The sequence below is a fragment of the Corythoichthys intestinalis genome, chromosome 13 (assembly GCF_030265065.1).
Source record: "Corythoichthys intestinalis isolate RoL2023-P3 chromosome 13, ASM3026506v1, whole genome shotgun sequence".
NCBI classification, from domain to species: domain Eukaryota; kingdom Metazoa; phylum Chordata; class Actinopteri; order Syngnathiformes; family Syngnathidae; genus Corythoichthys; species Corythoichthys intestinalis.
This window is the reverse complement of record NC_080407.1, coordinates 41146246-41167737: the sequence shown is the minus strand read 5'-3', so window position 1 is coordinate 41167737 and position 21492 is coordinate 41146246. Positions and strand designations below refer to the sequence as shown.

Sequence of the window (21492 nt, the reverse complement as noted above, 5' to 3'; positions counted from 1 at the left end):
ATAAAAGCCCTGATACTGACATGGCAGTGATTGCTGTAAGTCTGCAGATAGATTTACAGTGTAAATTGCATTTTTTCACAGGAGGAGGCAACAGAACGAGGACTGACGTCTATAAGGTCTCTGCAGCTCCTGGCACTAGTGTGTGTTCAGCACTTATTGGCATCCATACATTCTCAGGTTGTGACTCTGCTTGTGCCTTTCATGGCAAAGGCAAAAAAACCTTTTCTTTTGCACGTCATGAAAAAGAATACCTGACTGGGTTTGCAAAGCTGGGCAGCAGTTTTAAACTTGACCTACAAACATTTAACACGTTGTGTAAATACATGTGCCACCTGTTTGGCCAGTCGTGTGCCAAAAATGATGCCAAATGCAGATCTTTCTGTATGCCCTCGTCAGTCTTGCCAAAACATTCTATTCCCCCCAAAACTGATGGTCTGTACCAACATTGCAGGACAGATAACTATCAAGCAGCAATTATGAAACGTTGTCAGACAGTTAAAATGTGTGCCCCCTCACCCATTGGGAATGGGTGGGACATTGAGGATGGGCAGTTGGCAGTGACATGGATGACTAAAAATCCTGCCCCTGATACTGTTTTGCAAGTAGTCAACTGTAGTTGAAAGGCAACCAATTGTGACATGGGAAGATGTTCCTGTATGTCTGCAAAACTTTCTTGCACTGATTTATATCGGTGCCAAGCATGTGAGAATGTTTCCAAAGAAACAGAAGACACTTGGATGGGATGATGACTTTGAGTCAAGCGATTTTGAGGAGTAATGTTGTCATGTAGTTTTACTATTCTTTTGTTTCTTTTTTTTTTTTAATTCGTTTTTCAATATTTGTATGTGTAATAATGTGTATTTTTATAGTATGAGACACTTCCATGTTTAAATAAATGTGTACCAACAGTACCATACTTGAATGATTCCAACCTTTTGTGTATATACAGTGTGATTAAAAAAGGCTGTGCCAAAATCAAAATGCCATGTCAAAAACGAAAAACATTAAAAAAAAAAAAAAAAAAACCTACCTTGGACAGATGTAGGAAGTAACTAAGTTTAATTTCATGTTTTCATAGTACTCAAATATGGCCATCACCAGCAGCATGGACAACATCAAGTTGACATGAGAATTCCTCCCTCCCGCGTTGATTGCGTCTGTTATGTAATCTTTCATGTCATCAATATTTGCTGGAAGTGGTGGAACATACACTTAGTGTATAACATACGTTATGTGCCATAAAGATGGATAACGAACTTTGTCTTTAACATACCAACACGTCCAGCAAGTACTGATGATGTGAAATATCGAACAACAGTTGCAATCAAGACAATAACTGCGACATGCACACGTTTGAGAGGAATTCTCATCGTGGCTTGATTTTGTCCGTGCTGCTGGGTGTGCTCACATTTGAGCACTTGTGAAACATGAAATAAAACTTGGAAGTTATCTTCAACACGTGTCCATCACTTCTTTTGTGATGTCTTTCATTTTTTAAGTATCACCTTATGATTTTGGCACATTATATTTTTGATCACCCTGTAATTTTTTTGTCTTATTCCATTTTTGCCATGATTCACATTTAGGAGGGTGTGGTAGCAATTGGGTTGATTTTCAGCTATTTATGATCATGGCGTGCATTTTTTATTTTATATATTTCATTGCATAGTAGGTTGTGATATTTTTAATATGACACATAAGCCTTTAGCTTAATTCAATATATATTTCATTGTGCTGGGTGCAAATCATTAATGTTGAAGTGTTTCCTTCAAGAAATTAGCTACATTTCTCATTCTGAATTCACCTATGTGTATACTAAGGCACCAATACTTGTTTCAAATGTTTGGTAGATGTGTTTATGACATTTGATAAAGATTTTGTGTTGCCAGAATTAATATAACACTTAAAACAAGCAAAAACAGCAACACTAGATCTGTATTTTTGTGTATTCACATCAAGATACATTTCTGGCTGGTGACTAAGTTAGGAGGGTATTGGCTTTGAAAAAATCCATTTTCTAAGCACTTTTTCCATGGTCCCAATAAAGCCATATTTCCACAAGCTTGTCCATTCGCAGCCCTTCCTGGTCAACTCTAATCTTTTAATGGACGACGGTCTCACAGAAGTTGTAGCTGTCAGTGAAGGGTGTTTCAGCTCCGAAAAACACGCACACACACATAAACCATGTGAGAACTGTTTCATCCATATCATATTTACATAATCTTCCAATCCAAATTATATAGGCTTGTCTATTCTGCCATTTTTTCCTGAATAAAATTATCAAATAGGTTTTTGGAACTACAGTTAAACAGACTAAATAATATGTTATTTGTCAATCTAAACTTTTTGCTCAAAGTTAACAATCAAACATCATAATAATGACCGCTACAGCCCAGAACTCACATTGCAAGTCTTAACTTCATCTGTGATCTGACCAGAAGCCCCCCAACTCCCATAGTTATTCACAACAAAAGGCGTGTGTGTGGCTTACCTGTAGTCAATGTTGTTAAAAATCCCAGTCGACGCATTTTCAGCAAGATCCTTCGACGGAGCCTGGAGAGAAAGCCATTGTCTGACGCAACCACGCGGGCTCTGCACGTTTTTTCCAAATTCCTGCTCTTTTTCGCCCTTGCACAATTGAGAGATGCATATAGCATCGTTTCAATGCCTTTTGACTAAATTCCGAATGCGGTTTTCTTATCTTTAGTTCATCTTCGCTCGTGTCGTAGCTGACACAGTCGCCGCCATATTGTTTGTTTTAGAAGCGCATAGCAACAGTCCTCGTCTCCTATTGGTGCACGTGACCTAAAATGGCTTCACACACTGACGATACGACTCCGCTGTATCAATATCACTGCGCCACGGGGGAAAAAAAGACCGACACGAAAAAGCTAATTACTAAAAAATGACAGGAAACCGTGAGTAGAACTTTTTTTTTTGTAGTAATTAGCAACCTATGTAAATTACAATGCAGAGGTCATGTAGATCCATTTCAGTGGAACGAAATCCATTTTCTAAGCACTTTTTCCATGGTGCCAATACAGCCTACAGGTAAAGGAATGGATTTTGAACTGCATAGTTATGAATTTAGCCGTTTAAACTGAAAGTTTAATGTCATAATCCGCTGTATACATAGAGCAGCCAGGCCTTAGTATTGAAACATTCAGTGACTGGATAGGAGAAATGTTTTCAAAAGCCATTCAAAAGGTTGTGTTCATTTGTGTGGATTTCAATATTGATTTGTTCAATCCGAAAAAGTACCAATCGGTTAATGAATTTATCAATACCAAGTACAATATGCGTTTGTATCCAATAATCACCAGACCGAGTCAAATCGCAACCCACAGTGCTACTTTAATAGATAATATATTCACCAATGACAGTGAAAGCAATCCAGTAAGCGGACTGTTAATTAACGATCTGAGTGATCACCTACCAGTTTTTACAGTTTATAGCGGCACTCAGCTAAGAAATTTGCCAGAGCAGAATGTCAAGTACAGGCGAGTAAGGACAGAGGAAACTGAACTCATTTAAAAAGGATTTACTGGCACAAAATTGGGAAAATGTATGTAATGGAATTGACATCGACTGTGTATATTATACATTTTTGAATATATTCACATCATTATCTGATAAAAACTGTCCAATACAACGGTACAGCAGAAAACAAAAGTACAAAGATCAACCATGGTTCACGAAGGGATTTCAAAATTCTTTTAAAGGAGAAAAATACACTGTATAGAGAAGTCATAAAACAAAGAACTACAGAGGCAGAAAAAAATATTGTATATATACATGTATATATAATTTATTCTTTATATAAATGATATATGCCAAGTTTCAAGAATACTAAAATTACTGTAGTTTTATTTGCAGATGACACAAGTATCTTTTGCTCGGGGGGTTTCTGATTAAATTTGTAAACTAAAGACCTGGTTTGGAACAAACAAATTATCGTTATTTTTAACAAAAACCAAATTCATGTTATTTAGCAGATACAATACATATAGTCAAGTACAAATACAGATAGATGGGGTGAATATTGAAAGGGTCTATGAAAACAAGTTTCTTGGGGTTGTTATTGATGACAAGGTTAACTAGAAAGCTCATATAAAACATATACAAGGTATCAAGAAGCATATCAGTCCTGAATAAAGCTAAACACAGTCTTGACAATAAATCACTCCACATTCTTTAATCCTGCCATATTTACACTACAGTGCAGAGGTTTGGGGTAACACCTATAAATGAACAATAAAATCACTATTCATTTTGCAAAAATGAGCCGTAAGATTAGTACATAATGCTGGTTATAGGGATCATAATAATATATTATTTTTAAAATACAGAACAATAAAACTCAGGGACTTGTTTCATTTTCAAACAGCTCAGCTCATGTATAAGGCTATACACAGGTGACTTCCTGCCAATATAAAGAAATTGTTTAACAGAGAAGGTCAATACAGTTTGAGGGGGGAGCTTCACTGACAGCATCAGAGGGTGCGAACTACATTAAAAAGGTTTTGTGTTTCTGTTTGTGGAGTGACGCTGTGGAATAAATTAGATGAGGGGCTCAAGCAATGTCCAAGCATGACCCAGTTTAGGAAGTGGCACAAGCACAGGGTATAGGGAAGAAGAAGGGTTTCAGAGATAGGTGGTGTTCACATATCTGTTATTGGCTTGGTTCTATTTATTGTTGTTCATCATGCATCTTATGTGTATGGTCATTAACTTTATTTCTTTGTTGATATGAGGACTCGTTAAATAGGGCGGACTGATATAATTAAAGAATAGAAAAGGGGGTGTAGGTTTTAATAAGCAAATTCTTCATCCTACTCCTTTTAGGAAACAATGAATAAGTTCTGATATTATTATTATTGTCTTAAATATTGTTGCTGTTATCTCAAGTATTATCATTGGTTTTGTCAGTTGTTTTTTTTTAATTTCTCATGTCCAAAATAAAGCATTCATTCATTCAAAAAAAATTAAATGTGTTCGTTGGCTGTCACTGACTAGCATATGCGATCGCTACACGAAAATAACAACATAAGTCATCCTGAACAACGGTCAGAGACGTAATACAACCACAGGATATAATATATAATGAAGACAGGGCAAAGGGTGGTAAAGGATAGCTTGTTGAAACAGGAGAATGTCATTGTCAGTGGCGTAAGCCTACCTCTGGATCAGGTCGGCTCTTTTTCCCCCGTCTTTTTTTTACCCTAGACACTCAAGCCATCTCTTTAACGGAACATTTGAATGCAATTCCACATCTTTACCAGTGAATTTGGCACCAGGGACATCATTTTCGGACAGAATTGGTAGGTTTAGCTCTGTAAACATTTCTTTCGTACACTATTCACATGCATCTAGCATGAGGGACATATGCATGTTTGACCCCCCCCCCCACCCAGCAACAGTTGCTAACGTCATGAATATTAATGAGCACAGATGACATGTCAAGTGCAGTACGCTATTTTAATGAACATCCAATGTTCTTAAGTAGTTTAAATGGAGGTTTTGCATTTAGGAAATGTGGGGGGGAAATTAGGAGATGGAGATTGGGGTTACTGCTGGTTCTGTTAACTTTTATTTTGCAAATCATTGAAAAAAAAAATTGAATGAAAATTTGTGTTATAGGAATAACCGTGCCAAAAGCAGTTTTATCTGCATTTCAGTGGTTTTCCGAGGGTTGAGCCCCCCCCCCCCCCCCCCAAAAAACAAAAAAAGATTCTGGCTCCGTGGTGACCTTCATGTCACGGAGTTCCTGCAAGAAATTCCTAGCCTCTTTCACCCCTGCTACTACTTTGCTACAGTTTGTGTTGTGATGAGGAACAGATATACTGTGTATGTGCTATGAAATGACAGTGAAATAAGTACTCGTCTTCTACCTGACCTATGTCCTGGAGAGGACTGTGGAGATTCCAGTGTGGTCATAGACCGAAATTGCAGAGAGCCAGCATGGGGTGCAAACTCTGCAGAGGAGCACTGCCTGGATGTGTGAGATATACAATGTGGGCCTGTGTTTCCAGCCAGAGAGGAACTGACCAAGGCCTCTGAGGAATCAAAGATTAAAAAATGTACATAGTTTTCATTTTATGGCCTGTTTTGCACATTGAGAGGAAAAGTATCTAACAAATTTTAAATTGTAGTTTATATACAAAATATATGTGTTCTACACTGTGTATAAAATATATATAATCACAATTTTGCACTGTTGGTCTCCTGTATATAACTTATTTTGACCATAATATGTAGAAAGGACAAAAAGGCCCTTTACCATACCTGCTGTTTTTGTTGCATTATCAAATATAAAACTATTCAGTCTTTCTTTCTGTTGAATGTTTATCCTAACAAGTTGAATAAACATCACCCTTAAAAACATTTCGTTGAGCAAGTTTGGTTGTTAATGGGACATCAATATTACAAATTTTGACAAAAATGTTTTGATTTTTTTGTTGTTGTCTTTTTGGGTACAAAATGTTGATTATAATTGGTTGAAGGAAACAACAGTTTGGACATTATAGTGTCCTAAAAAAGGGACCCAATCTGGCAATTGTGATGTTTTTTTCTTTGAAATATAAAGGCAACATCAAAGGTATGTAGATTTTAGGAAAAAAGGCTTGGCTGTTAAAAAGTTAAACAACGTAGAATTGAAAAAAAAAAAAAAAAAAAAGTCGTAAATGCACATGCCACTGCCATGTTGCATACATTGACTGGTTTTCTCGTTCTTTAGCGGTGTGTTTGACCGCTTGTCGGGAAACTTGTGCAACCTCGCATGCCGCACAAAAGAAGTGCCCAAATCATGTCGACCGCGTCGGTACCAATGATACTTTGGGAAGGGAAGGGGAGGCAAGGACGGAATAAAAGCAAGTTGTTTATAATGAATAAAATTAATAAGCACAGTGAAGTACAAGCACTTTAAAATTCGAAGCAAAGTCGAGATATTTTCATCGACGAGGGCCGGAATGATTAACAGTCCAAACAATTTTTATAATCATTGTCCTATTTCTACGACAAAGCATTAGGCCAAAATAAAGAGGACTGCGATATTATAGTCATACTGTTACGAGGAGGGAAAAAAAGTCATCCTGTTACGTAGGGGTAATGTAGCTGAATAAGCAGCTACATACTTTCTGTAGTGCTTTGCCGCTGCCACTAAAGTCAACGAAAATGAAAGCAGCTCTTGAGGCTGTGTTTTAGAATCAGTTTCCAAAATGAGGAAATCCGTTATCTTTTAGCTGATCTACATCAAATCATATTTTCCATATTTATGTAATTATATTATTAATGATTTAGAATTTTTGTAATTTGAGATCTAGTGTTTCAAATATTAGCTGTGAAAAGTATAGTTTGAAAGAGGGAGAGTATTGTATAAATAATGCCACTCAACTTGAGGGTTCAATCAGGTGAGCCAATACTTTTGGCAATAGTGTGGATCCACATTATGCAAGGATTGGACAAAGCACATGTAAAGCACCAATACTGCCAATCCTCAACAGGATTTGAGGAAACTCTGCAGACTACAATTGACCTGTGTGCACAATCTGACCTAGGCAGCATGGATGACAGGCAAAACAGTTATTGGCCACTGCTTTTCACACCAATACACACGTATTGCGTATAATTGGCTCGTCGTCGATTTTCGTGCCTTTCTTAGGAAGGCGAAATTCACTTGATGTTGACACGAATTATGATTATATACGCTTGATAAATCTTTAACTGAATGACATTCATGAGAAAACATTAATTCCACGGAACTTCTTACCTGAGCGTGCTCTGCCATTTCTGTCGTACTCTGCCGTGATGAATAAAGCAAGAAGGAGCAGGTCGGCAATGGTGTGTCCCGCCCTCCTCCTGAACAATCGCCGTTCCGATTGGTCTGAATTTTGCCTCACATCACATGCTTGGGCCGAAATTTAGTTGTACATGCTCAGAAAACACTTGTAGATTATTAAAGATAAAACACCCGAAGAACTATTCACTAGATTGTGTTCTTTCTTAACTAACGTCTTCTTTTGACCACGACTTGGAATGATATTTTTGTGTTTTACAACATATTATTTCGATGTACAAGTAGATTTTTTCATCTTTGGTTACAAGTGACTTTTGTCTCAGAAAACGCCACAAGGGGTGAGACGAAACTTTTTCACCTGTAGCAAAGAAAAAAACACCTGTAGAAAAATAAAAAAATCACTTGTAAATGGGGGAAAAAAACACTTGAAGAAATTTTTTAATATTGTTTTTTCATGTTTATTTCACAACGAAAAATTTGGAAATACAAGTGTTTTTTTAGTTAAAATACAAGTGTTTTTTAGTTAAGATGAGTCATTTTACAGGTATGTTTTTATTTTAAAACTAGGTTACAAGTATTTTTTTTGTCTCATAAAACGCGACAAGGGTGAGACAAAACTTTTTAACCTGTAGCTAAGAAAAAACACCCGTAGAACAAAAAAAATCACTTGTAAATGAGGAAAAAAAACACTTGAAGAAATTTTATAATATTGTTTTTTCATGTTTATTTCACAACGAAAAAATTTGGAAATACAAGTGTTTTTTTAGTTAAAATACAAGTGTTTTTTAGTTAAGATGAGTCATTTTACAGGTATGTTTTTATTTTAAAACTAGGTTACGAGTATTTTTTTTGTCTCATAAAACGCGACAAGGGTGAGACAAAACTTTTTAACCTGTAGCTAAGAAAAAACACCCGTAGAACAAAAAAAATCACTTGTAATTGGAAAAAAAACACTTGTATAATGTATTTTTTACATTGTGTTTTTTTCATGTTTATTACAAAAGGAAAAAGTCGGTAATACAAGTGTTTTTTAGTTAAAAATGGTCATTTTACAGGAAGAATTTTCATTTTACAACCTCACTTCTTTTGGCACTATTCTATCTCCATAGCGAGTGGCGACCAGATGGCGGCGCGCATGTGCAGATAGATGTCGAAGTGGCTCGCTCCGTGAGTAGCTCCGCTACTGCGCATGCGCTGCTTACATCCTGTCGGACCGTTCTGATCTGGTCACTGTTCGGCAACGAGACAATTTTCCCTACCCAAGAAACGTCTACGGCACGTGAACGCGCCAGTGACGCTCAGCGTCAATTCCCATAGGACGCGTTTCAGGAGCAGCGCGTCAGTGGAGCGGCTCGATCTGTTCACGCGAGGATTGCAAGATCGCGCGAGAATAGCGGGTATTTAAAGATAATAAAACAACAACCATTTGCCTTTCAGACCCCGCATATAGACCCTACTCACCTACGTCACAAAATGGGCGTGTCGCTGTTTCCGGCCACCATATTGTACCTCTTTTTCAGACCTATTCTCATTGTTTTCAATTAGTCGAGCAAGTTATAGAGCAATTCATGGAAGCCCCGGTGTTATCTGACGCTGTAAACTCATTGGATCCGTTGCATAAAAGGCGTTACATGGAAAAGCTTCAGTTTATCCATTCGCCAGATCCGTATTTGATGCTTAAATCGATGTTTTTCGACCCGCTGGCTTCACCTGACATCTGATATCGATATTTACAACTATCTTGTCCACACAAAATCAGCCTATTCTCACGAAATTTTGAAAAACTTTAAGAGCTTGGAGGCTTATAAATGCTACGTTGCTGGTTGGGTGAAACACGTCCTCGTACACGAAAATTCGGCAGGAATCTTGTGCTCGGAAGGTGAGTTACGAAATTTTCAATTCAAAATCTTTTGTTCTTGCTAACATCCACTGTCAAGTCTAATGTATTTCATGTCATTTGTCAATGGAGCTAGGGCTTTTAATGTTTATATGGTTTAGCGATAGCACTCACTACATACATACGTGTATGTTGTCGGCGATTAGCCTAGCAATGATCTTAATTGTGGTTGTCAGCCCAAAACCCTCTAAATATAGATTAAATGCATTTTACCTGATATAAAATGACTACTACATAATCTGTGGTAGTCGTTTGGAGCCCAGTTTTCGCGTCGAATTGCAGCAGCCCATCTCGCTCTTCTCTCCGGGTCCCTCGGAATCCGGTAAAACTTCAAGTCTCTCCGTCTATCTTCTCTGTTATTGCAACCGACCGCCACACACGACTTCACCATTTTGAGTATTAATGTTGACGAGCAGTAAAACGTGCAATAATAGGAGGAATTTACGAAGCGCTAATGCATTTCTATGACGAGTATGCGGACAACATGGCGCGGGGGCGTGGCTGTGACGTCACGTGAGTAGGGTCTATTGGCCAGCTTTCTTTTTGAAAGAAAGAACAAAAAAGAAGTCATGTGCTAAAGAGAAAAGCAATCCCAATGACAGATTTTAACATGTATTTTACAAATGAAATGCCTCAATGATTTTTTTTTCTAATGCACATTTTTCTAAGCTTTATAGACCCTACTCACATGACGTCACAACCACGCCTCCGCGCCATATTGTCCGTCAGCTCGTCGGGTTTAAGCATTACCGCTACGTAAATTCCTCCTATTATGGCGTGTTTTTCTGCTCGTTGACATTAATAATCAAAATGGTGAAGGCGTGTGTGGCGGTTGGTTGCAATAACAGAGAAGATAGACGGAGAGACTTGAAGTACTACCGTATTCCGAGAGACCCGGAGAGGAGAGCGAGATGGACTGCTGCAATTCGACGAGAAAACTGGGCACTAAACGATCACTATAGATTATGTAGTAGTCATTTTAGATCTGGTAAGATGCAATTAAAATATATTTAGAGGGTTTTGGGCTGACAACCACAATTAAGATCATTGCGAGGCTAATCGCCGACAACATACAGTTTCAAATTCAAGATGCTTATTTCTTCCACCATCATTATTTTTTAAATAATATTTAGCTGGTACCAAGTGAAACAAGTTAAACAGGTGTGTCCAAACCTTTTGCAAAGGGGGCCAGATTTGGTGTAGTAAAAATGCGGGGGGCTACCTTGGCTGACTTACATAGAACAATATATTTAAACAAATTTTAGCAAGCCCTTCTGTGTGTCAGATTTGCTTTTTAATTCTTTTAATTCATAATTTCAACAATCTCGTCTTTGTGGCATTCTCTTTCGACACTCGGGCTCTTGCGAAATACTGCTGCTGTGAAATTAAACTAGCTTCAAGTTGCTATAATTTCTCGCTGCGTATCTTCCCTGTAATGTCGTACATGTCAGCGTGTCTTGTTTGGTAATATTGCGACACATCGAACTCTTTGAAAACAGCGACTCTCTCTTTGCAAATGAGGCAGACACAGTTGTTGCGTGTTTTATTGAAGAAATAGTCCAATATCCACCTATCCTTGAAGCGTCGGCCATCGCAGTCAACTTTTTTTTTATTGATTGTCGCCATTTTAGAAAATTGGAAGTAAAGGGTCACACCGGGTAATGTTGTTAGAGTGCTGCTCTTAAAGTTTTTCAAACTTTCGTGAGAATAGGCTGAGTTTCTGTGGACAAGATAGTTGTAGATATCAGGGTAGCAGATGTCAGGCAGAGAGGGCGAAGACAGCGGGTCGAAAAATATCGATTTAGGCATCAAATATGGATCTGGGGAATGGATAGACTGAAGCTTTTCCACATAACGCCTTTTATGCAACACATCCAATGAGTTTACAGCGTCTGAAAGCACCGGGGCTTCCATGAATTGCACTATAAATTGCACGACAGATTGAAACCATTGAGAATACAGATAAACACTGACGGACAATATGGATACAGCGACACGTCATTCTGTGACGTTGGTGAGTAGGGTCTATTGATGGTTTTTCTCAAGTTAAACCACCACGTAGAAATTAATAAATTTAATTGTATAGCAGGATTTGTGTATTATTCGTATTCATTAATTACAGGTGTTTTAGCTCATTTCAATTTATTTTATTTATATGGGCTATTATTTATTTTATTATGTATTTATGTTTTACAAATGTGATGTAGTATTCATTTATATTCTATATTTTATGTTGTATTACTTTAGTTACTGTGTGAATATTAGTTCCTACTTGTTTTGTTGTGGTAGGTGGGTTTTTGTCACATTCTGCTGCTGGTTAGATTTTGTTTTCCGTTACAGAGCCGGCGGTGTGGGCGTTCCCATCATCGCACCTGCGGCTAATTCCAGCAACTCAACATTAGTATATAACCCCGGCGATCCAAGCCAACGTTGCCGAGATATTTGCTTGCTGTTCGCTATTTGACACCTGTACTTTCGAGGCTCGCTGCATGCCCACCGCTTAGTTTAGTGTTATTTGATCCCCGTTGACCTCTTGTCACGGACTCCTTTTGTTATTCTCCCTTTTTCCGCGATAGCGTGTTTTTTAGTTGTATTAAAAAAAACTCTTGTTACTATTCCCTCAGTTGTTGTCTGCTCTTGGGTCAAATCTTGTTTTCCGCGTTCGCGGATCGTAACCGTTTTGTATTGAACACGGGGGCTCTGATGCGCCGAGATTAAAAGCAGAGTTGATACTGCCGTGTTGGTTGTTATTATAGCAGAGAAGTCAGCAGTAAACCAACAACAAGTAAACTGTGACCCGATCTACCCACAGCTTCAACAGAGCTGATGGACTCAGAAAAGTTACGATTGCATATTATTTTGAAAATTGACCGGATCCACCGTATTTTTACATTAGTTACTTCCAGCCTGCCCGATCCTACCTAGTAGTATTGACGCAGGGGGGCCGTGTCTCGCGTCAAAAAAAACAAACTTTGCTGTTTTTTCACGTTGAGCGCTTCTGGGACGCGTCCAACACGCGGCCGCACTGCGACTGGTGTGCATTTGCTGATTGACTTGAATGGCCTTGTTTCACTGCGTTATCGCGGCGGGATCGTTGACACGACGTTCACGTTTCTGGTGTGTTACCAGCATATAGACCCTACTCACGTGACGTCACAGCCACGCCCCCGCGCCATGTTGTCCGGATACTAGTCATGTTAATGCATTAGCGCTTCGTAAATTCCTCCTATTATGGCGTGTTTTTCTGCTCGTTAACATTAATAATCAAAATGGTGAAGTCGTGTGTGGCGGTCGGTTGCAAAAACAGAGAAGAAAGACGGAGAGACTTGAATTTTTAACGTATTCCGAGAGACCCGAAGAGGAGACCGAGATTGACTGCTGCAATTCGACAAGAAAACTGGGCTCCAAACGACTACCACAGATTATGTAGTAGTCATTTTATATCTGGTAAGATGCATTTAATATATATTTAGAGGGTTTTGGGCTTACAACCACAATTAAGATAATTGCTAGGCTAATCGCCGACAACATACACTCAGACGTTGTGAATGAACTACCTGAAAATATATAATTATAAGGGGATAATCAGACAGTTGTCATACAATTAATTTACAATTTCACTATTGAGGTCAAAAGCCAAAAAATAAATTCAACTAGGGACAATCTGGAGTAGTGCTATCGCACTTCATATTTATTACGTATTATATATGTATATAGTGAGAGTGCTATCGCTAAACCATATAAACATTAAAAGCCCTAGCTCCATTGACAAATGATATGAAATACATTAGACTTGACAGTGGATGTTAGCAAGAACAAAAGATTTTGAATTGAAAATTTCGTAACTCACCTTCCGAGCACAAGATTCCTGCCGAATTTTCGTGTACGAGGACCTGTTTCACCCAACCAGCAACGTAGCATTTATAAGCCTCCAAGCTCTTAAAGTTTTTCAAACTTTCGTGAGAATAGGCTGATTTTGTGTGGACAAGATAGTTGTAAATATCAGGATATCAGATGTCAGGCGAAGCGAGTGACGTTTGTCTCAAAAATAAATGCGTGTGTTCGCTGTTAAAAAACACAGCTCCAACAAGTCACAAGCAAAATTGAATACTTAAAAAATGTCAAGTCATGATAATTGCACGCACATCATTAAAAAAAAAAACACGTGAAATTTGTGGAAGTATTTGTGGATTTGAAAATTACATGTGGAAAACGCGGACGTATTTGTGGATCTGAAAAACACATGTGAAAATGACTAATGTATTTGTGAGAATCGCGGACGTATTTGTGAATTTGAAAAACGTGTGAATCGCGAATGCGCTTGTGTGTGAAAATTTTAACGTTTCTTGTTATGTTTGTCTCAAAAAGAAATGCACGCGGCCGCCGATTCACAAATACAATTCGAATGTTTGCAAACAATAATTCATGATGAGTGCACGCACAACATAAAAACACACGCGTAAAACTCACGGATATATTTGTGGATTACAAAAACACATGTGAAACTCACAAATATATTTGTGGATCTCGAAAATACATGTGAAAATCTTGGATATATTTGTGCATCTACAAAAAATATGTGTGAATCGCGGATGTATTTGTGAGAATATTTTTGAGACAAATCTCTCCCCATACTTTCTACACCATATCTCCCGTCCTGCGTGTTTGCTCTCGGCATTTTCATAAAGGCAAGTCAGTTTTTTTCAAAGTATTGATACTGAATATGCTGGGTTTTTTTTGCTTTCTAAAGTCGCTATTTTCTCATTGGCTAACCTTAGCTAGTTAGCCTCACTTGTAAACTACAGGCAAAGAGGGAGGGCAGTTAAAATGGGTTAATCTGTACGTGATAAATCAGTGTTTAATTTATTCAGTCATCGTTTATAAAAACATTATAGAGTGAATGATTTGAAAGATAAAGGTAAACAGCATAAATGCACAGAAATATCAATGCGTGAGATTTCCTTTTGTGATCTGAGAGATCTGATGGGATGGAAGCATGTCTGATTAAATGTTTACGATTTTGAAATGCCATGGAAATATCTAATCTTACCTAGCTTTCTAAATAAAACCTGTGATTGCAGGTGAACCAGCTTATGAAATGATGGAGACTGACCCAGACTGGGCACCATCCATACATCTGGGACACACATCTGTTACACCGACAAACACTGCACGCTCTGCAAGACGAAGTAGGCGTGAGCAGCTACGAAAAGAGACACTCTAAGCTCCAGAGATGGGGGTCCAGCAGGATGCAAACATTGAAGAGCTGCAGACCAAGGAGGGACCATCTGAACCTGGTGAAATAAACAGTCATCGACAGACTGAGGAGGGGACACCTGACGCTGGAGAAGAAAGTGGTCAGCTACAGACTGAAGAAGGGACACATGAAGCTGGAGAAGAAGGTGATCACCTAATCACAGAGGATGAGACGCACAACACCAATCAGGATGTGACACAGACTGTGATTATTGACTGTTTTGAAATTTTCACAGAAAACCCGTCAAATCCGAAAGCACGTGCCCAAATGTTTTCCAGCTACAAGCACCACCACACTATGAAGTATTTAATATGTATTACACCCAAGGGAGCCATTTGTTTCTTATCAAAAGGCTGGGGAGGGCGTACAAGTGACAAACATATAACCCTGAACAGTGATTTTTTTGGGGGGGGATAATTTGTTACCTGGGGACATTGTCTTACCTGACAGAGGTTTTGACATACAAGAATGTGTGGGCATGTAGTGTTCAGTGTTAAGATCTTAACAGGAACCATACCCATAAACATGATTCTTCCATGTGAAGGTGAAGAAGCTACAATGTTGGATAAGGTCACTTTCTGCTGTGCCCTGATAAGCCATTGCCCAACAGTAGTATAGTACAATTTTCTTTTCGTAGTGTTTGTACAAGCAGTTTTTTTATACGTTTGTAGATGACTTAAACCTGTTTAATAAAGTATGTCCGTGACAATTTTGAAGTCTTGACTCCTTGCCTCTCTTAGGTACATAAAACACTAGTGTTGGTTTTTTTTATATCCAGTGATGAAGTTGGAGGTAGTAATGTGGCGTCGGAGCTACTCCTGTTCTGGTTTGTTTACATCCGTGATACACTCAAAATGGCGCATGGGGGCGTGTCCGCTAGTTTGGGCACGTGACTGACAAAGACCGATACGATATTTGAATTGACAGTTTAAAATCTTGAAATTAGTGCAAACAAGGCCCACCCTCTGACGGTGGCAGCAAATATTATATAATAAATTATAAGTAATACACAAATACAAGATCACAATAAACCTATCTTTGTCAAAGCAGTTTAAAACACTATTTACTGGCCTTGGGTAAATTGCCAGACAGGATAAATATGTGCTTTAAAGTTCTTGCATTTCCATTTTAAGTATTGCAAGTACTAGTTTCCAACACAGTATTTGAACTGACAGTTTAAAATCCTTTTAGTACAAAATGGCCCACACTCTGGCAGGGGGCAGCAAATATTATAATACATAATATAATACATTATAAAAAGCTATATACTATATAAATACAAGATCACAACAAAACCTGTATTTTTCAAAGCAGTTAAAAAACATCCAGTGGCCTTAGGTAAATAAAGGTGTATAAATATGTACTTTACAGTTTTTGCATTTCTATTTTAGGTATTGCAACTTTTCCAACACTATTTGAATTGACAGTCTAAAGTCTACATTAGTGCAAATAAGAATATTATAAATTAAAAATAATAATAGAAAATATAAATTCAACATTACAATGAAATGTGTCTTTGTCAAAGTGGTTAAAAAAAACACACAAAAAAACACGTCACTGGCCATAGTTAAATAGCCAGGCAGAATAAATATGTGCATTACAGTTCTTGCATTTTCACAAGTTAAAAGCCCGCAGTTCATCGACAAGAAGGGCAGACCCAGATGGCGTCTGCTGCAGGGGCTTGTTTGAGTCCGACACAGGACAAATGGAACCACTCCATTGAACAAATTTTCTTTATCAATTGATCCAAGAAGAGAGATGGTGACCAATCGGGATGTGTTGTCAGCAGGTTTACCTAGGAACACAACAGGTAGGTGAGTCGTAGTTGGCGAGCATGGCTACCGAGGCAGATTTACACAACGGTGTCAAAAAACAAAAACGTATTGAAACCAAAAGGGGATAAATCGTTCAACTTACAAGAGTAGAGATGACAGGAACACACTCTCATTCCAGCAGAAATATGATCATAAGAAATGCTTTTCCGACGAACCGCTGCAATCCAGCCATCCGTCGTACCTTCGTGATCTGATATTTGGTCCTCCATGCAGGAAAACGGTGAAAAGTGAGTCCATTTTTCTTAACCCCTTGTTTTTGTCGTAGGAGACGCTGTTGCACCCGGTAACACAACAATAAGCACCTACGGTATATTTTCTTTCTAAAACACCGAAGGAGTTAGCTTAGCACTACCACACGTTACAATCTGCATTGAGTCTGCGATTAAGTGTGAATAAAAAAAAAAAAATATCTTGACACCAATACTTTTAACAATAAAAATGAATGCTCATCACTAGGATTTGTCTTCTTTCTGTCAGCCATGTACAGTATATTTCGTTATATTTCGTATCATCGAAAGTGAATCAGCAGGGACACACACACTTTTTTAGGGTGGCATCTTTGCTGCTTTTTAGTATGTTAGTCATATGGCTGCAACTAACGATGACATTTTTAATCGAACAATTAATGAAACGATTAATCAGATAAATGTCACGTTTTTCAATTAGTTTAACAATTTCACTTGAAGTTGTCTTAGGTTTGTTGTAATTAACAATGAAGACAAAACGGATGACTACGTATTTTCTTCATAAACATTATTTTATTCCAGCTTCCTGACTTAACTGGAGTCAAGGGCCTAGGTTTGCATAGGGACGGTAGGGACATAACACTACCAACTTTTCAGGATGCTCAAATTGTCCCCACCAACTTTTTAAGCAGCTTTATTTGCATTATACTATGAGTTCAGCTATAAATGTAATTTAGATTGTCTTCCTATATATTGTAAGGATAAAATTGACCCGACCATTATTAAGTGAATTACAGTACTTTAATTATGTTCAGACTTACATTGAACCCTTTTCACTTGCTGAATGTGCCAGTCCATTTTTCCTCAAATGCACGTTTGATTGGCTAATGACTTTACCCCCCCCCCAGCCCCCCCCCCCACACACAAACGCATCTACCCCAACCCTGACAGAAATACAACATGCCGCCTCCTCCGCCGCCCCGTTAAAAAACAACGGATATTAGAAGCTTTTTTTCCGCCAGCAGCAGCCACTGTAAGTAATGTAAAAAAGGAAATGTTCTGTAGGTGGGGAACACACCACTAATTTTGTTACTGAAAGTCCCACCTGCATCAGAGTTAGCATAACATTAATCTGTGTGAATTTCTCAAACTAGAGGAGGAAGCCCGCTCTGAGAGAAATATCCTCCTGTATGTTTTCTACTGTTAACGTTAAGAAATGTTGTGAATCAAGCTTTACCCCTTCTCTCCAGTGTTCGTTTTGATTTTATTTATGTGGTCTTAAAGTGTAAGTTCAGATTTTTTGACATCAGGCTCATTCTTCGAGTTAGGGGGGGGGGGGGGGGGGGGGTTAAATGGTCAGTGGAGTTGATTTCAAAATATTCCGTATCGTTTGTTAGTCTTCTATTATTCTTCAGGGCTCCGGAGTGATTATGCTAATGCAAGTCAATATGCCCAATTAGCATGCTAATAAAAACCGATATTCACAGATCTAACATAGTCAAATAAATTCAAAACGCAGCTCGATGTTCAAAAACCCCCTGCAGCCAAAACAATGTCTCACCAAACTGCCGTAATTCATTTAATTCTGCAGGACTATTTTTCCATAAGCGTAATGGCACCACAACAGAGGAGTGCTATGGCCACTCGTCTTCACCTCGGTCTGCTATGCAGAGTGTTCACGGAAGGACGTCAACATGGTGAAATGTGCTTTTAGAAGCTGTGAAAACATACAGAAGAAATGGACAAAGGAAAGTTTCTACCGCTTGCCTGTGATGAACGAGGAACTATATAAAAAGGGGTTACTCTGCTGGATATGACATATACACACCGGTGGAAATAGTACTGCTTTGGAGTATTTGCAGCGCGCATTTTCATCGGTATCATCTCCTGAAACCAAACGCTGTGCCTTCGACTGTCCAAACGTCTTCAAGAGCTTCTGATAAACAGGTAAATCGGTCAGTTCACCGCAGTCAATAACGCAGCTCGCGTTACTGGGGCTTATAACTAACACCATGCATATTTATGGTTCGCGTTTTTAAATTGGAAACAATTGTCAATGTTCTGGCCAATATCTCACGAAGTGCATTTTTCCTTCCTGCTATTATTTTAAAAGCCGTTCGACAGGAAGGAACTACTGCGGCGGCCATTTTTGTAGTATTTTCGTCAGTCCGTCGTTTGGTGAGCGCTGGTTGTGTTGTTTGCACTTTCGAAGGCATCGTCTTTTCACACTGATTCATTTTTGGATGCGACAGTGCAGCACAATAAAACACCTGGAGCTCGGACTCTACCTCCCGACTCCCGTATTTATTTTGAATGGAGTTGTGTTCACTAGCACACACAAGGGGAACAGTACAGTCAACTTCCAGATCACCATCCCGAATGCAGTAAAATTCATTCCACTTGGGGTTGGATTCCGTTTACGAATGATTCGTAGGTTATGTGCGTGAGCAACCGCCGTTTTTTGCACAACCCCACACACAGACACGTACTCTGACGCTTCCTCATTGGGACTAGTAGTCGGTAGTATGTAAATAAGTAATATGTCAATCATACAATATTTTTTTTATCCTTCACTATTTGCCCCAGACACCTCACGCAATCAGTTATTGAAGGGTTATTTATAGTAAGGTTTGTGAGTGAACTGGGGGATATTGGAATACTTTATCACTTTCATGAAAAATTGAGAAGAAAACTGTGATAACTGTTACGTTTCTATGTCCTTAGATAAGTGACACCTACCTAGCTTGTAATAAATGAAGGAATAAACTAAGAAGTAATTCAGGGAAGCGTTGAACAACGCTCCTAAATACGATTTAACAAGTCAATAAATTCTAAAACTTTTTTGCTGAGCATGACAATCCTGGATAAGTTTTTTAGATATTAGGGTTTACCTTATTCCGTGGTGCGATTGTGTCTACAACACAGGCATATTATAATGACAAATCTAACAAGCTACTTTTTACTGTGATCTCTAGGCGACCTGGAGATGCTGAAGGTACACCCAGAAGAGGCTCCACTTTGTTTTCAACTCCATGAAGGCAAGGGCACCAGCAAGCGAGGAATGCTGATGGTAGGCTCTATCAACATTTGTCCCTTTAACAATTGCACTCGACCCTTATGTGTACATACTTCAATCAAATTTACTGTATTAGGGACTTTGAGATACAGCTTGGAGTTTTCTAAAGCAAATGAAAAGATGGGTTGCCCGGAGGAGTTACGAGCCAACAACGCAGATATTCTGACAGAATTTGGTGGCGCATGTCCTGGAAAGACTGCAGGATTCATTAGTGAAGTTTGCTGATCCAGACTTTTATTTCAAGCCTCCAACTACAATTCCCCAAACCGTTGCAGGCAACAAAAGGCCTGATAAAGAAAAAATCATTTTACATGTCAGTAGATTTAAAGAATAAGTAGGCTGACATTTTCCTTTTTTTTTTTTTTTTTAAAGATATTTTTGAATGTACTATAAAAATAAAAATAAAACAAACACATATTGTCTTATTTGTGAAATGTGAAGGTTTAAAAGATCAAAAGTTTCTGGGTATGTAGGAGTTGTATTGACAAGGATGCGCTAAAGGACCCAAATGCTCGATAGGTCAATCCAAACAAAGATTTATTTTCCAGTTCATAAAGTTCAAAAAGGGAAGATAACAAAAATTCACAGCAACGGCTGGACATTAATCAACAAAAATTCACAGCAACGGCTGGATATTAATCAACAAAAATTCACAGCATCAGCTGGACCTCAATCAACTGAGTATAGTTCACTAGAAACAAAAAAAGGCATTGGTACAAAAACATGAATCGTTCTCAAAAAAGGGGCTTACACAAGGACGTGGCGTAGGACGTGGCAGGATAGCAGACAAACCGACACTGGGCATGGTTAGAAGCAGGCTATTTATACAGAGGGTCACAGGTGGACGCAATCCGCCTGATTGGCAAGGGCAGGAAGTAAAGTTAACTGTAGGAGGCACGCCACTACCAAAATAAAAGAAACTGACATGAATCAACACTAAACATTAACAAGACTTCCGAGACGTGACATGTATTTAGAACAATTGCAGAGCATCTTCAGTTTCCCTAAAACAGGGGTCTCAAACCGATTCCACAAAGGGCCGCAGTGGGTCCTGGTCTTTGTTCCAACAGATCCAAAACAGACAGTTCAACCAATGAGGTTTCTGCTAAAGTAAGCAGCACCTGACTGCAATTAACTGATTACACTTGTTAGACACCAGATTGGTGAAAAGGGATTGTTCTCGTTTGGTTGGAATGAAATCCAGTACCCACTGCGGCCCTTTGAGGACCGGTTTGAGACCACTGCCCTAAAACCATTGTAGTTCCCATTGACAGAAGTGCACTTGTACAGGAGATGACACATGATGGAAGAACACGTCGCTGGCCTCTTCCCAGATGTTTGCCTTTCAACGCCCACTCAAGAACAACCCTATATGCCACCAATCGGAGTTGCCTAAAACAAGAAAACCATAATACAGGGTGATTAAAAAAGAAAGTGCCAAAATCAT

The 21492-nt window shown here is 38.7% G+C and overlaps 1 long non-coding RNA gene across 1 annotated transcript; it reads left to right on the top strand.

Annotated features, from left to right (window-relative positions):
• Positions 1-18662: 18662 nt before the first annotated feature.
• LOC130928985 (uncharacterized) lies at positions 18663-20602 on the top strand. The gene is made up of 3 exons (XR_009066780.1): positions 18663-18916; positions 19945-20039; positions 20122-20602. It is a non-coding gene; the product is annotated as an uncharacterized LOC130928985 (long non-coding RNA).
• The last annotated feature ends 890 nt before the right edge of the window (positions 20603-21492 follow it).